The 16,618-nt window shown below is 41.2% G+C and overlaps 1 pseudogene; it reads right to left on the minus strand.

The window, feature by feature from the left end:
• Positions 1-232: 232 nt before the first annotated feature.
• LOC124244558 (BCL2/adenovirus E1B 19 kDa protein-interacting protein 3-like) lies at positions 233-7,457 on the minus strand (annotated as a pseudogene).
• Between the last annotated feature and the right edge of the window lie 9,161 nt (positions 7,458-16,618).

A 16,618-nucleotide genomic window follows, 5' to 3' on the forward strand; every position in this document is an offset into this window, starting at 1 on the left:
AGGGATAAGGTTCAATAGAGCAACCTACACTGATGAAGAGTCTGAAATAGACTGAGCAGGTCCTCTGACAGAAAACTGACAATTAACTGTTACTTAACAGTGGGAAGTTTGTCCTTACACTGTAAAAGCATACATATTTTAGTGTAGAAACTCTACTGTGGAGTTTGTATTTGCACCTTGGTTTCCTGGTTCCTGCTTAACAAAGAATAAATGGCATAGTTAAGTGCAGTCTTTACCAGACAACCTCCACTATGTGAACAAAGTCAGATTCCAAGTCTTTGTCAAAGGTGCCGATAGAGGTTGTCAGACGCCTTCCAACATAGATCCGCAGTCCAGTGACCAGCAGATGGGAGAAAACAGCAGAGTCAGAAGAAAATCTTTTAGAAATTTTGGTGAGAAAACATCTCCTTTCTTCATAACACATGTGTTCCTCATGCTGCGAGAGGCCACGTGCTTTGGATATTTAAAGAAGTTTCAAGTTTGTCTTTTGGAGGGGAGGGGGGTTCTTTTCAGACAGAGTTGACCAATCCCATATCCAATCTGAGGTTTTTTTCAAAATGTTTTGTTTCTTGTCTCAATATAATCTTCTTCAGGCTGAGATCTGTTTCTTCCTCCGGTGCTACGAGATGTCTATTTCAGAAACTCTGTCAGTATCCCGTGGTGTCTGTGAGGGAGGGGTCATCGCAGTGGGTGCTCTCTGAGAGACATCATCTAGATTCGTGCTGGGCATCCAGCAGTGTTTGCTCCACGTCATGATTATAGATAGAGATTGAGACTGGAGCACTTCTCTATTCCCACTCCTGCTGGAGGGCAGTCCCGCCCAGGGCCCTGCGGATGCTCTTCCCGCAGAGCCAGTGCTCGGCGACTCTGGTTTGATGGTCAGGCTCTATAACCAGCAGGGACGAGAGTCTAAGTTCATTCCTTTACGTATTACGATATGCTTTATAAGTATTTTTAATAAAATAATATAATATTCAGATAAAATTCAGGGCCATTTTGTTCCTCTCCTCAATTGCCTTCCCCACTTTTCTCCCCAGACACAACCTCTGGTAGTATCCTCCAGCACATGATTCTAGTGATTATGAATCTACGTATCCGTTGTCAATATATACAGTATCTTTTAAATTTAAAATAATTTGTATCATATTGTTTAAGTATTTTCACAACCTGCTTTTTTTTCCTTCTCTCAATGGTATATTTTTGGGATTTATGTTAGTAACATTAATACATAGAGATCTAGTTTATTTTTTAAACTGCTATTTTAATCTTCTTGGGAATATAAACTTCATTTTTCATTTCCCCTCAGATGGATTTTAGATTGTTCCCAGCTTTCTGTAGCTGTCTCCTGTGCACATATTTGCATGTTTCTGTAGAGGAGGACTTTCTAGGTTATGAGGAAGGTAAATTTTTAGCTTTACTGGATATTGTTAATTTGATATCAGTTGTATTAGTTTTCACTCCCACTAGTAGAATATGCAAGTTCCTATTTTCTGCATCCTTTCCAGCATCTCGTATTGTCAGGTCAAACGTCCTGTAGACAATCAGAGGGATATAAAGTGGCATCTAATTTAATTCGTGTTTCTCTAAATATAGCGAGGAGGAGCATATTTTTGTGAATTTTGGTGATTTTGTTTTCCTTTTCTGTTTCCTGTTCATTTTTTTTTTTGCCCATTTTTTAAATTGGGGGTTTTGTTTTATTGCTTATTAACTTTAATTCCTTGTATATCTTAGATACTTTCTAATACATTACAAATATCTTCTAGTCTGTGACTTGTATTTTAACTAAATTTTTAAGTTAAGCTTGAATTTTGGCATCATTGAAAAATTATAAGCTAATTTATAAATCTTTTTCTTTATGATTCATGCTCTTTCTGTCTTGTTTTAAGAAATTCTGCTTAACTCAAGGTCATGAAGATAACCTGTGTATTTCCTGCTAATCATATAAAAGTTTTCCTTGGCATATTTTGGTCTTTATTCTTTCTGTAACTTATCTGTAAATAGAGTGTCAGGTAAGGATCTAATTTTATTTATCTACACATAGGAAGCCAATTTTTCCAATATTGTAATTTTTACAATGGAAATAACTTTCTGATTATATAAACAATTTATGGTCATTGTTAAAATTCAAATAATTATTAAAATATGAAGAAATACATAAAAAGTTCACCTGAAATCCTACTGCCCTAAGATAGTCACCATCAATATTTTCAGCATCATTCATTGATAGTCCATCATTTCCCCACTTGTTTATAATGCCACCTCTGTCACACAAGGAGAGAACTTTTCTAATATTCAGGCAAACTTAGAGAATCAATACTAAATCTGGATATAATTTATAGAATTTGAAGTATCAATTTAAAAGATTTTCAAGTTAGACTACATCATATGATTTCCTGATTTCATTAAGCAGTGTAAATAAGTAAAAAGAATAAAAAGGAGCATAATGTGAGAAGTAAGGATTTCCCAGAAATGGCCAGTTTTTCTACAGTTTGGGGAAGTGTGAGATCTACGACCTGCAAATTTATGAAACTGAGGCACAAGTTCTGTAGTATCACATCCAACATGCTAGGTTCATCTTACTAATGTTTTTGAATTAAGACCATTAGTATTTCCTCTAACAAATAATTTATCTCTCATTTTGTCACAGAAGTATGGAAGGAAAAACAGAGCCAATTCCTAGAAAAGTACTGTCTAACTAACCTTGATAGACTGTGAATGCCTGCCCCACTCTCTTTTGGAGATTCTGTGGAAAGAAGTCATTTATCGTAGTTCACGACCATCCAGAAAGGAGTGGTCATGTCTTTCCTCTGCATACAAGAATATCACCCTTCAGGACCTTCATACTTGCTATTCTTCATGAAATTTGTGTGTAAATTCCTCCATGGGTACACTAAAAATACATTTAATTTTCAAATTAAAAAAATTACCAAAACCACTGATAAGGGGCTGGCCCCATGGCCAACTGCTTAAGCTTGTGCACTCTGCTTCGGCGGTGCAGGGTTTCCACGGTTCGGATCCTGGCGTGGACATGGCACTGCTCCTCAGGCCATGCTGAGGCGGCATCCCACATGCCACAACTAGAAGGACTTACAACTAAAAATATACGACTATGTACTGGGGGTATTTGGGGAGAAAAAGCAGAAAGAAAAAAACCCCACAGATAGACCGTGTTTATCAGTATGTACGATGAGAGTCCTTCTCTTTTCTGACCTTGGGTCCACTTTGATGTCAAATGAACACTGATGAAGTTACTAACTTTTATGGAGACATCCTGCAATATATACAGCATGGGTTTTTGCTAATTTATTCAGTCATTACTCACTTCTGTTCCAAAGTGGTCTAAAATGTCTTAAATGATTAGAATATTCAGTGTAGAGCTCAGTCATAAATTGCTGCACTATATGAAGAGATTTGGAAGGGCTACATAAGGATTAAGTCCTTCATCCCAAACAGCCATATAGAGAGGTTAAAAAATAAGATACATTTCCTATTATTTTGCCTTGTCTCAGTGCTGCATCTTCCCCTTTTGCCACAGTCTAAAATCAAATCAGCAGAAAAGAAAACAACACCCAAAGCATGGCCAGTGTGTTAGAGGGACTGGATTCCTAGTGCTCGTGACTTGTGTGTTTGTGCAGACCTGGTCAATCACAACTTCTTCTCAAGGCACGTGCAGTTTAGCCAGACGCTGACGAGTTCAGAGTTCTTCCTGACCGGGAGCTCCCCTCACACTCAGGGAGCACGTGCTACTCAATTCAGAATTAACCCAGGCTGCTGAACTGTTCTACTGGTCTACACTTCAGATTTGTAAGCTGTTTTCCTTGAGGACGCTCCTAAGGAGAAAAGAGGACATTGCCTATATGTGTGTTTCTGAGACAACTTCGTGGGGCTTTTAGTGGGCAAAAAATTTCCAGGGCGTGGTTTTTTCGTCTCCTCTGAAAGACACTGTGGTTTTCAATTAGCCTCATGCTGTAACTACAGTCATTTTACCTGACCTCTTTCTTTAAACAGGCATGAGACAAGGCTGAGCTCATACTTTCATGAAAGCCACTCTGCCATCTAAGCAGAACTAACACTGTTAGAAGAGCATGCAAATTGTAATTTAAAAAAAATCCATAAGCCAGCAGTTTCTTTTGACCACAGTGGTTTTTTTCCTCCTGCTCATTCTGCTGAAACAGCAGCATTGGGGAACACTGCAAGGCTTTAGCTTTCTGCTCTAATTTGCTGTTCTTCTGATGAGAATTGTGCATTTGAGGGCGTTTTGTTTCATGTGTGTTAAGTGTTGCTCATCCAGATGGATGTTAAGTTTCTAAAGACAAGGACCCCACCCTTACCCATCTCTTTCTTCTATAGGATCCAATATGATATTCCATCATAAGTGCTCAATTATTATATGTTGAGTGAATGTGTGATCGAATAAATGAGTAACCGAACAAAAATTGCCAGTCTCTCATTTTCTAAACTAAACAGTGCAAACTAGATGGGGTCCATTCAATCATAGAGGATGATCTGTGGCAATGAAGAAATAAAAAGAGGAGAAATAGAATTCAGCAGAATGACGCAGGACTAAAGAGTGCACCAATTCCATAGTGAAGGTAGTTGATAGCTACGTAGATGTATGTGGTAGGGTATATATATGTGTGTGTTCATGTGTATGCATGTAGGTTATGTATCATATATTTAATTACACACACATTCATGTGATTATATATTTCTATGTATTGTATATTATGTACATATGTATGACACCTATATGCATATATGTATTGTGTATATATATGTAAGTATGTTTGTGTCTGTGCATGTGTGTGTGTATACATGTCTATATACATATATACTTTAAAGAATTTGCACCACGGTTCCTCTTAGAGAACTATCTTTGTTTAGAAAAATACCTTGGTTATCCATTTGTGGGTAGAAAGTAAGGTCCCGGGGCCATGGATGCAAGAATACAAGGGAGTAAAGTCATAGCTAAACGAACCTGAATCTAAGCATCAAGAGGAATTTGGGAGCCAAGAGTAGAAGGGAGAGAGATTAAAGTGCGAAATAGGATTCCACAGGGATTTGCTTAGGAAAGTTGTCTTGGGGGAAATCAAAGGAAAGAAGCTGAATTCCATGTCTGGGTTGGCCCAGAGCAGAAAAAAAGATGACAGCAGTGAAGTGGACCCCAACAGAGGTATAAGTTCAGCAAGAGCAAGATTCAGGAGCTAGAGAGGAACATAAATCTATAAATCTATAAGGGAGCATTAGACTTCTCACAGAGCTTGGGAAGATGGCTCAAACAAAGTTTAATTAAATCTTAAAAGGTGCTGTTACCTCAGCTAATGTCCCCAGGTTCCTTAAAACCAGCGTAAGCTGAGAAACACTCTCTTTACTCCAACAAATCAGTCTTGTGTGTGATCCTCCTAAAGCCCAGAGTTACAAAACAAAACAATAGCAAGAAAATGAACTAACCCCGCAGCCTCTTTCAGGGGTGGTTAACAGTAGATGTTTGAACCTGTCAGACCTAGTTGGCATCTCCAGTCCTGATTCTGAAGCCAAATCTGAGCAGGTACAACCCTTTACACGGAACGTCCCTGATTCAGGCCTCTGCCCAACAGGCCTTACCTTAGTAATGAGGTGAGGCCATGGCACCAACAGGGCACACTGTGAAAATATGGCAGATTAGTCAAAATGTTCACAACCTGGAACTGAAGTCTTTTTTACCTTTCCTTCCCCAGGGGTTATATTAGTTATTATATTAAAATATCAAGGTAATTTTTATACCTGTGTGATATGGATGATTATTGTTGCTGTTTGACAAATAAGAAGACTGCAACATGAGCCTGCTCAGCACCAGCAGAGCAGGATTCTGAGTGAGGAATTAGGATTTTCCCGGATTGGGCTTGGTTCACTGGACACCATTGTCCTTCTCTACAAAGGGTTTATTGTGAAATGTTTACAAAAGCACGTTTAGGAAGAGTTCAATATTTGTTTCTATCTTGGTGAAAATGTGGGTGGATCTATGTGAGTGGCAGAGCCCCTGGCAGAAGGGAGGAGGGAATTAACTTTTGCTGTGTTCTTACCATGAGCACAGCCAGGACTCCTTACCTACATTTCCTGCACTTTCTGAAAGATAAAGTGGCAGTGACAAACTTTGTGGGTGATTTAACGTTCTATAACTTAACAGGATGGGTACACAAGGGTATGCATTTGTCAAAAGGCATCAAGTGGTACACTAACGTTTTGGGCATTTCATTCTTTTTAAATTTTACCTCAAAAGAAATAGAATCATAAGCAGATGTTGAACTCTAGTTAATGACAGAGATGCTAGAGTTTTTAGTTGTGAAATCTTCTTATACTTAAAACTTACTTTGAAATGCATCCAAAAATACGATAGATTGGTGGGTGGATAGAGGGATGGTTAGATGGATAGATATATGATAAAGCAGGTGTAACAAAATGTTGGTTGTAGAATCTAGATAAGAGATACACGAATGTTTGTTGTATAATTCTTTCAACTTTTCTGAATGGTTGAGAATTTTCATAATTAAATATTGGGGGAAAAAAGTGATCCTGACAGCTTGTACCAATCTGGCTGCTACAGAAAGCTCAGAAATCTGAATGCTGTGAAATAAAATATTCCAGTCAGGACAGTTTTATAGTATGTGGTAAAAGATCCTTCTTGGAAGTAAAGAAGGGTACCAGTTCCTTCTAGTTGAAACAGCATATTCTTTTTTTTTCTTTTTTCTTCAAAGACTGGCCCTGAGCTAACATCTGTTGCCAATCATCTTTTTCTTCTTCTCCCCAAAGCCCTGCAGTACATAGTTGTATATTCTAGTTGTAGGTCCTCCAGCTCTGCTACGTGGGTCGCCGTCCCAGTATGGCCTGGGGAGCGGTGCCACGTCCGCGCCCAGGATCCGAACCCGCCAAACCCTGGGCCGCCGAAGCGGAGCGTGCGAACTTAACCACTCGGCCTCCGGACGCCCCCAAACTGCATTTCTAATATGCAGCGCTGTCCTCTTTGAACTACTGTCGGGTACTTTTCCAAGACACAGGTTACGGTCCTCACCTTGTCGCCTGTCAGCAGCATCTGGCCTGGGCAGCCTTGCTCCTCAGCAAGCGGCCTCTCCTCTGCCTTGGTAGACGCCACGCTGTCCTGGTTCTTCCTCGCTTGCTGATGGCCCCTTCTCAAGCTCCTCCACTGTTTCCTTCTCCTTTACCTACTTGTTCACGCAGAGGCCTCCGCGGGTTGCGTGCTGGGCCTGCTTGCTTTCCCGCACTCTTTCTCCTGAGCTGGTCTCACGGGCTTTCGTGGATTTCAGTACCACGTCTAGGATGTCGTCTCCCAAAGCGGCAGCTCCGGCCGATGCTATCTTTTCAACAATGGCCTCTTCAATCCAAATGCCTCCTTGGCGTCTCCACTTGAACGTCTCCCACGTGTCTGATCCCTGACAAGCCCACACCTGAGCTGAGCACATCCCCTCGCACGCTGTTCGACCCCCGCCGGGGCGTTTCTCTTCCCCTTCACCCCCAGCACCGCCCTCGTGCAGCGGCCACCATCTGTCCCCCGAGCACGGCAGGCGCCTCCAAGCTGGTCTGCCCCGAGACGCTCACCTCATTCTAATCGAATCGAAGCTGCCAAGGTCATCTTTTGAAAACATAAATCTAATTACACCTCTTTTCTACTTAAAATTCACCGATGGTTTGCCACCGTTAGGATAAAGTGCAACATTCTTTTTTTTTCCCCCCCATTAGTTTTTTTTTTTTTTATTAATGTTATGATAGATTACAACCTTGTGAGATTTCAGTTGTACATTTTTGTTAGTCATGTTGTGGGTACACCACTTCCCCCTCTGTGCCCTCCCCCCACCCCCCAAAGTGCAACATTCTTAATACACACAAGGGGGTCCAACGCTGGGGCCTCGCCCGCGCCCCCTCCGCCTGCCGCCACCGCCCCCTTCCTCCTCTAGGGCGGCCACAGGAGCTTCGATTCCTCCCACAGGCGAAGCGTTTCCTGCCTCAGGGCTTTCATATAGGACGGCTCCTCTTCTTAGGACGTTTCCTACAATCTTTCCTGGTAAATCCCTACTCTTCGTTTAGGTCTCAGCTTAAGGAACGCTTCTGAAAGAAACTTCCGGACACATTCCTCCCCATCTAAATTATGTCTCACCCTGTCACAGTCTCTCATAAAACCTTTACTTCTGTTTCACAGTAGGATTAGTGATTATACGTTTGTCTGTGTGCTCATTTCATTAATGTCTATCTCCCCTGCTGGACTTCAGACTCCACGTGGGCAGGGAGCCTGTCTGCTGGGCTGGGCTCCACATGTGCACCACCCGGCAGAAGTCCCCAGCACTCAGGAGTGGTCAACACATACTCATCACTTGAATGAACACACCAGTAGCCTTAGGGAGATGCAGTCTGAAAAGTGGTGGACAATGACACAAATCAATATGGCCTCAGGATACAGCATCAATAGGACCTATAAAGCCTTGCCCACAGGTGTCATGAAGAACTCAGTCAACACTGGGTATGAGCATGATAGGCCCATGCAGCCTGTTCTGAATCATTCCTGTTGCTCTCCCTGGCTCACTCCCCTCATGCAGGTGAAGAAAAAGCAAGAAAGAGCATCCAATGCTTTAAATGGCTGCTAAAAAGACTCCCTCTTCCTCACTCACATGTAGGGAGCATTTGTGGGCACAGTCTTCAAGGCCGCAAAAATGAAAGGCAAATAGCCTGAACTCAGGATCACATGGTTGGCCCTTCCCTGGCTCTGCAACTCCTCGGATGGAGGAACTTACATGGAACTTATTAACTTTATGCCTTAGAACCTCGATATGCGCCACTTATGTCATACAGTTATCAGGAGTACAAAATGAACTAATGTCAGCGAAAGAGCTTCTCATTCTGTAAACCTATGGACCACCGCATGGATGTGGGTCACTGTGCAGCCTGAAGACTAGTAGAATATTAGATATACTCATTTTGCTGATTTAACAACTAAAGGTGCTGCTACAGCTGTCTTACTAATTGTTTTACAGTAAGAATAATGAACAGCTTGATATTCTTTCCACTTTAAGAAGGATACTTAATTATATGTAGGATCACGGTAGAAATGACCTAAATTCAGAAATATTATTTCCTAAATCAGCGATTCACAGTCAAGATTAACCTCCACAGCACTTAAATTCATTCAGCTGACCTAATAGTAATGTTAGTAACAACTTTCTAGGTTATGCCATACTAAAATCCAAGGTTTTCGTCATAGTTACATATTATTTTTATAACAAAACATCTTTATTTTCCTGTTTGTGAAAGTAACATGTATTCTGAAAATTGAAATGATATACAAATGCAATACATAGCAAGAGAAAATCATTCATAAATACCTTCTCTTTACCTACACCAAAAATTATTGTAAAAATAAGACTTCCAAGTAAGTGTAAATAAATCTATATATAGACATCACTTGAAGAGAATTTTTAAAATCTCTCGTATATGGGATTCTTTCCAAAGATTGTTTCCACATCACAAAAAGCATACATTTTTGTTTATGATACATTTCCAACTTATCAGCTATTGTTTCCTTCAGGGAAAATGGCTTGCCAATGTGTATCTGACCATTCTTTTCAGTTAAACAAAATGTCCATTAAAAATTTCCGATGACTACAGTATGTAGAACAACTAAGAGATACAGAAATGTTAACAGTGGGACATGACACAAGTCCCCACGGTATTTCTTAAATGTTACATGGAAGGGGCAAGAAATAAAAGCTTAGTGGCATACACTAACTTTGCAGATTATTGATAAATACAGGTGTGATGGTTTTGACTACACAGCAGCAGTTCATCTGTATGGCCATGAGGAAATAGCCAGGGATATTACTAATTTTAAATTCCAGCCTGTCAGCAAGAGTGAAGGTGAAATCCAGGGACGTTCCAAGAAAAGGCAGAAACATACCAGGAAAATGAAGTAAACTTTCAGGCCGAATTCATGTGAATTACTGGGTAACCCTGGGTTTCTAAATTCTTCTGCAGCCTAGAAATGAGTCAGTAAGGCAAAGGAAGAGCTACTGTCGATCTACATCGCCATCTAGTGGATGATGACATGGAAGTGCTTTGGTGCATTCGCTGCAGAGAGACTTGCCCTACTCAGTAAAAGAGCTGGTGAATATTATTTGAGACACAGAAGATGAATTAACTTTTGAGTGTTAGTTCCATTTGGACTTTAAAATGACTTTTTAGTGAAGCAAATCTGGTATTTTGTCATCTTTGATCAGCCTGTAGGAAAAAATAAGCAACATTTATAAGTAGCATCTCTTCTACTTTTCAATAATTAAAAATGCATAAGGATGTTAATATTTCCACTGAGTTGCCATCAATAGTTAATTTTAAAAACCTTTCTCTCTTTTTTACCCTCCCCTTGTCTCTTCCTACCTACTTCACAAGACTTCAACACCACCTTTAACTACTCTACTGTGTAATTGAAAGAAAAAAAACAAGTTAGGTTTTTCTTGCAATGTATTTCAAACTGCGGTAACAACATGTTAGTGGATCCTGACATTAATATAGTGAGTCATGACCAGTAAAAAAAAAGAAAATATGTATTTTTCAATTTTTGAGGAGTCTCCATACTATTTTCCACTGCAGGATTCCACTTACATGAGGTATCTCAAAGAGCCAAACACGTACTAGCCGGAGGAGAATGGTGGTTGCCAATGGTGGTTGCTGAGGGGAGGAAGAAATGGGGAGATGTTCAATGAGTTTAAAGTTTCAGTTATATAGGATGAATGAGCTCTAGAGATCTGCTGAACAACGTTGTGTCTGTAGTTAACAACATTGTATTATGCACTTAAAATTTTGTTAGGAGGGTAGATCTCATGTTAAGTGTTCTCACCACAATTTTTAAAAAAGGATCATTAAGGAAGACTATGAACAAAAAAAAAGAAAGAAAGAATAGAAAGACTAGACTAGAATCTAAAATGTCAGAGTGCTTCTCACGGGTGTAGTGAGTACCGTTCTGTGAAACTTCTGTTACACACATGTGTATTTGTGTGCACTAGGGTGTGATGTGAAGCACTTTTCATTCTGTGGGTCAAGTTCAAAAAAGTTCAAAAGCCTCTGCTCTATCGTTCTCAACAAAATCAAATGAAAGCTAAAATCTGTGTTGTATTCCGAATGAATGAGGTTTCCCTGTATGTAAACACACTTCTCTATTTCTACAAAAGGCAGTTTAAGATATCCCAAGGCAGCAAACGGGTTGGAATTAGATGCATAGAGATGGGACGTCTGTGCTTGCCGCCGGGTCTTTTCGTTCTCCTTGATGGAAGGATAATGGATATGGAAGCTCCATCGTGATGAGGCACAGCCTACAGAGTAGGACAAGCCTGGTTTTAAATTCTGACACAGAAACTTCTAGCTGTATGTTAGGCTTTCTGAGTCTCAGCATCCTAATCTGAAAATGAAGCTAATAACTCTTACTGCATGGCATTGTCGTGAGAAACAAATGGGCCACGTAGACGATGTGCCCGTCATGTGGTGGGTACACAATGCTCTAGACACAGCAAGAGTCACCAGTTCACTGATACCATTTTAAGTAGTTTTCATTTTCCTTTATTGCCCTAGATTTCTGTATCTTAGAATTGCAAATATCCCTAAAATAAATTCAAACCTATGATGGAGCCAGAACCCCAGTAAGGGATTTTCCTTCTTCCTCCGGCCAGTCTGGTGCGGCACCTTCTTACTCTGTTTAAGGCTATGCTTAATTTATTTGTAAATCTCAGTAGAAATGTTTTCCTTGCTTCTGTAGTGCCTTCTATATTTTACAGAGAACATGTTCTCTCATGGTTTTTCCTTCTCGAAGTGGGACACTGTCCTGGGGGACTTTCTATCCAAACACAACAGCAGCATTTTGTGTGAGCAGAGGAGGCCCTGGGAGAAGAGTGAGGACCCAGCTCTATTTTTTTTAATTGAGTTATAATTAACATATAACATTGTATTAATTTCAGGTGTACAACATAACGATTCAATACCTGTGTATGTGGTGAAATGATCGCCACAATAAGTCTAGTTAATATCTGTCACCAAACATAGTTACAATTTTTTTCTTATTATTGAGAACTATTAAGATCTACTCTTTTTAGCAACTTCCAAATATATGACACAGTATTGTTAGCTACAGTTACCATGTTCTACCTTACACCCCCAGGACTTATTTATCTTATAACCAGAAGTTTATAGCTTTTTCCCCCCTTCACCCATTCCCTGGCCCCGGCAGCCACCAGTGTGTTCTCTGGGTCTCCGTATCCAGCTCCATTTTGCACCCTTTCCCTTCCACTTGGTCTCTCTTCAGTCCCTTTCTGCCTCTTCCTCCTTCCTTCCTCAACCTGCTGCAGCCTTATCCCAGAGGAAACTGAACTGACAAACTATTGCTAGTATTAGCACTTATCTTTGCCTCCTCAAGGTAGGTATCCTGATGAGGAAATAAGAAAATGAGTATGCGAGCTGTAAGAACGATGGGGCTATACCCACGTCAGATGTTGTTTTTACATTATGAATCCACTCATGGTAATGGTAGGGAAGCAGAAATGAGGCAAGACTGCTTGGGCCTGCCATTTACCAGCTGTGTGACCTTGGGCAAGTTATCAAACCTTCTGAAGCCTCAGTTCCATTACCTCTAAATTGTGGAAAATAGTATCTCCCATTCACAGGGTTCTTTAAGAGTCAAAATGCATAATGCACCTAGACACCTTGAAATAGATCCTAGCTGTAGTAAGCGATTGCTATGAGCTGAATGTTTATGTCCCTCAAAATTCACATATTGAAGCCTAATCCCCAGTGAGATGGTATTTGGAGGTGAGGCCTTTGGGAGGTGATTTTCATGAGGATGGAGCCTTCATGAATGGGCTTAGTGTCCTTATAGAAGAGACATGAGATTGATCTCTCTCTCTCTCCCTCCCTGCTGTGTGAGGAGACAGAGAGAAGGCAGCTGTCTGCAAACCAGCAAGAGGGTCCTCACCAGACACAGATCTGCCAGGCCCTTGATCTTGGACTTTCAGCCTCCAGAACTGTGAGAATAAATGTTTGTTGTTTAAGCCACACAGTCCCTGTGGTACTTTTGTTATAGCATCTGGAACTGACTAAGACAATGACCAATAAATACCAATGGCTGTTAGCATCATATCTCCCCAGACCTTGTGTCCTCGAAAGACCAGAAAGGCAGTCCTTAAGTTAAAGTTAAAAAGTTAAAGTTACCGTTTTCCTTAAGTTTAAAGTTAAAATTTCATGCCCTATACAACCTGTGCATTGTGGGAAAAATGGGAGAAAGGCAAGAAATTTGGGGCAGAGGTGTCTTCTTGACATTCTCAAATCATACCACCTGACCAAGTAGCTGGGTGGGATGCTGCTCTGTATTGGACGGTGAATCTTCATTTACTTGAAATTTGGCTTTAGTTTGGCCAGTGTAATGACTAGTTCCATGAATGGTCCATTCTGTTGTAAGTTAACAATCTTTCAAACCACAGAGGCTGAATATCACTTTATAACTTTCACTCTACAACGATCCGCTCATCTGCTGGTGATCACCTTTCCCTCTTAGTTTGTGCCCTGCCTTCAGAGTCACGGAAGGCAGGGAGAGATTCGGTGCGAAAAGGGCCATGGTGGCGAGGACATGGGGTGAGAAGGGAATAGAGAGGGGAGGAGAAAGGCAGGGAGTGTCAGAGAAGGGTGCTGGGGGAAGCCCTTTCCTTCTCCTGTTTGCTTCTAAAGGGGATGTTGGTCAGCGTGCTCAGTGCCCCAGTCAGAGCGTTTGGGATGCTTTCACGTGGTGCCCAGTTGAACATTTTAAAATCTTTTAGTTCCTGACTGTCAGCTCCCAAAAGACCATGAGAAAAACCCGTTGAGTGAACAGAGCTGTTTATTAGACTCACTGCAAAAACGGAGACCACCATTTTGACAGTTTTAGTTGTGTCTCCAAAGGAAAACTTCAAGGAAGAATATTCATAGTGTTTTGAGGTCTGGGCTCAAGCATTTGAAGGTGGGTCTTTCAAGGCAGAGAAAGAATTAGAGTTGGGCACAGTTTATGACACAGCGGTTCAGGATGGAGGACACACAGGTGACAGTCTGGAAGAGTAAATTGCTATCTCATAACAGTTTGCTCAGGGAAGCAAACTGTTTACCTGAATAAAATCATTTGCAAGGACTTCCCGAAGCAAACAGTAAAGTTATTTATTGATGTACAGTCTTGGGGCTGGGCCGGTGGCACAGCAGTTAAGTTCACATGCTCGGCTTCTGTGGCCCAGGGTTCACAGGTTCGAATCCTGGGCACGGACATACGCACCACTTATCGAGCCATGCTGTAGCAGGCATCCCACATATAAAATAGAGGAAGATGGGCACAGATGTTAGCTCAGGGCCAATCTTCCTCAGCTAAGAGAGGAGGATTGATGGTGGATGTTAGCTCAGGGCTAATCTTCCTCAAAAAAGAAAAGAAAAGAAAAATGATGTACAGTCTTATCTTCTTGGGCAAGAATTTCTTGGAACAAACAGTTGACCCAGAGGGACTCAGTTCTCATAATTATGTGTTTAGTTAATGTGTATTTGCAAATATATAACTGCACCTCAAATCAAATGATATTATTTAGGACAACACAGAAGTAAATTAAATTTAAAGTTAAAAGCTGAGTTGATTCAAAGAAAAACAACTAATAATATAGGTGTTACCCAGCTGTGACAAAAATTGTGACTACGTATATGAAAGACTGAGGTGTGAGAAACACGATTCAGTCCTGTGGGAATGTCCTAGTAGAGGCTAGACTAGAGGACACTCCTCTTACGCGGAAGGCATGTAACCCACAGATGAGTCATCGGAGGGAGCCAAGGGAAGAAACTGGGGTTGGGAGAGCTGGTCACCTGGACTGGGAGGGGCAGTGACAGCCCTGGGTGTAGTGTCATCTCTGTTGTGCAGGTGAGTGGAGAAGTAGAACAGTCCCCTGACTGGAAACTCTGACTTAGTAGTGGGTTTACTCGGGGCTTGAGCTTTCAAACAGGAAACAGCAGCTGCTGCTGGAAGATCCTATGCAAGGCAGATGGGTTCCCCTATAGTGGCACCTGCCATTGTGGTCACCAGACCATCATGGCCCCAGATGCCAACTGAACAGTGTACTGAAGGGGAGCTGAAATTCAATAAAGGGAAAACCAATCAGAATGGCTTGGTGATGAATATTTTAGACAAACTGAAAAGGATAGAAGGCCAAGGCCAAGGCAGCTTCTGATCGTCTAGGAGCTAGAGCCATAGAAACTTCTGGGCTGTGGTTGGTATAGGGGAAGGAAGATATATCCAAGTCAATTCAGGTGGAAGTTAGCTTGAATTTGAGGAGAGAAAGCTTCAGGGCCAGAGAGAGGGGCCTTAATTAGAAAGAAAACCCAGAGACTGGGCAGAATCCTGCAGGCTCTGGTGTCCTCAGGTACTGGGATAAAGTAAAGCTTGGTCCTGGGCCAGAGGTGTGATGGGTGGGAAGGGAACCAGCACAGGGAGGCAGGTCCTAGAAGTTGCTGAGAATCTCACTGCTGTGCTCCTCAGGGATGCTGACTTGAATCATCCTGGGACCTAAATCTGAGGAGCTTTACCAGCATTCTACTCAAACCCAATAGGGTGAGGCTCACCGGAGAGCAAAACCTAGAGAACCAGGAAAGGAGCCATTTTAAAAGTAACCCTACTACCTTTCCTCAAAGACAAGGACCAAATTTTGCCAGTATTCTACAAATCAGCAATTCCTAATGATTTCTTGTGATAGCTGCAATTTTGTTTACTGCTTTGTTATCCCTTGTCAGCCTCCCTGACCAGCGTCGCATGGTGGTGGGAGCTTGGTTTAGTAACACCAGGCTTCCCGGGCACGTTCACCATCAGCAGGACCTAAAGAATTAATGACCATTCAATAATTTAAACAGATCAAAAAGCAGAACACCACCTTACCAACACCAAAGAAACATCCATGCAGTAAAGTGGAAGACTAACCAAGATGTGGACATTAGAATGTTCACTATATTCTTTATGAAACAAACAACTACAAAGGGAAAATGTCAGCAGATTTTTCCAGCACGCTGAGATCCCGGGAAGGCCCGTGCAGAAGACAAGAGAGCAACATCCCCAGACTCAGCAACCACTAGGTTTATATATTTTTTCTGGTTTTTACTATTTTGGAAATATGAATTGAAAGAAGAAATATCGATACCATATGGAGAGAACCCCAAAGAAAGAAATCTGAAGTATATAGTAAATGTTTTTTTCTCTTTTTTGTTCATTTTGGATGCTGGTGCTAAACTTCCAAGTGTCATGATTTAAAATTAAATTTCTTAAAAAGAAATTTTATACTCTTATTTATTTCTAGGATGAAGGGAGGATAACATTTTTGCTTTCTCATGTGATGCTCTTTGAAAATGTGCAGTATAAAGGTCCTCAAAAATAAAATTTTTACCTTTTAAAGGAAAAAAAAAAATGTTCCACCACTGAACACTCAGATCCCTGAGCCTGAGGGTTTGCGTTTGTGCCTGCCTCAAGGTGGTGTCACAAAGTTCAAGTGACAGGGTGCATGCAGAACGCTTGGCACGTTGTCAGTACTTAATACATATTAGCTGTTAG

This window comes from Equus quagga, chromosome 9 (genome assembly GCF_021613505.1).
Source record: "Equus quagga isolate Etosha38 chromosome 9, UCLA_HA_Equagga_1.0, whole genome shotgun sequence".
Taxonomy (NCBI): Eukaryota; Metazoa; Chordata; class Mammalia; order Perissodactyla; family Equidae; genus Equus; species Equus quagga.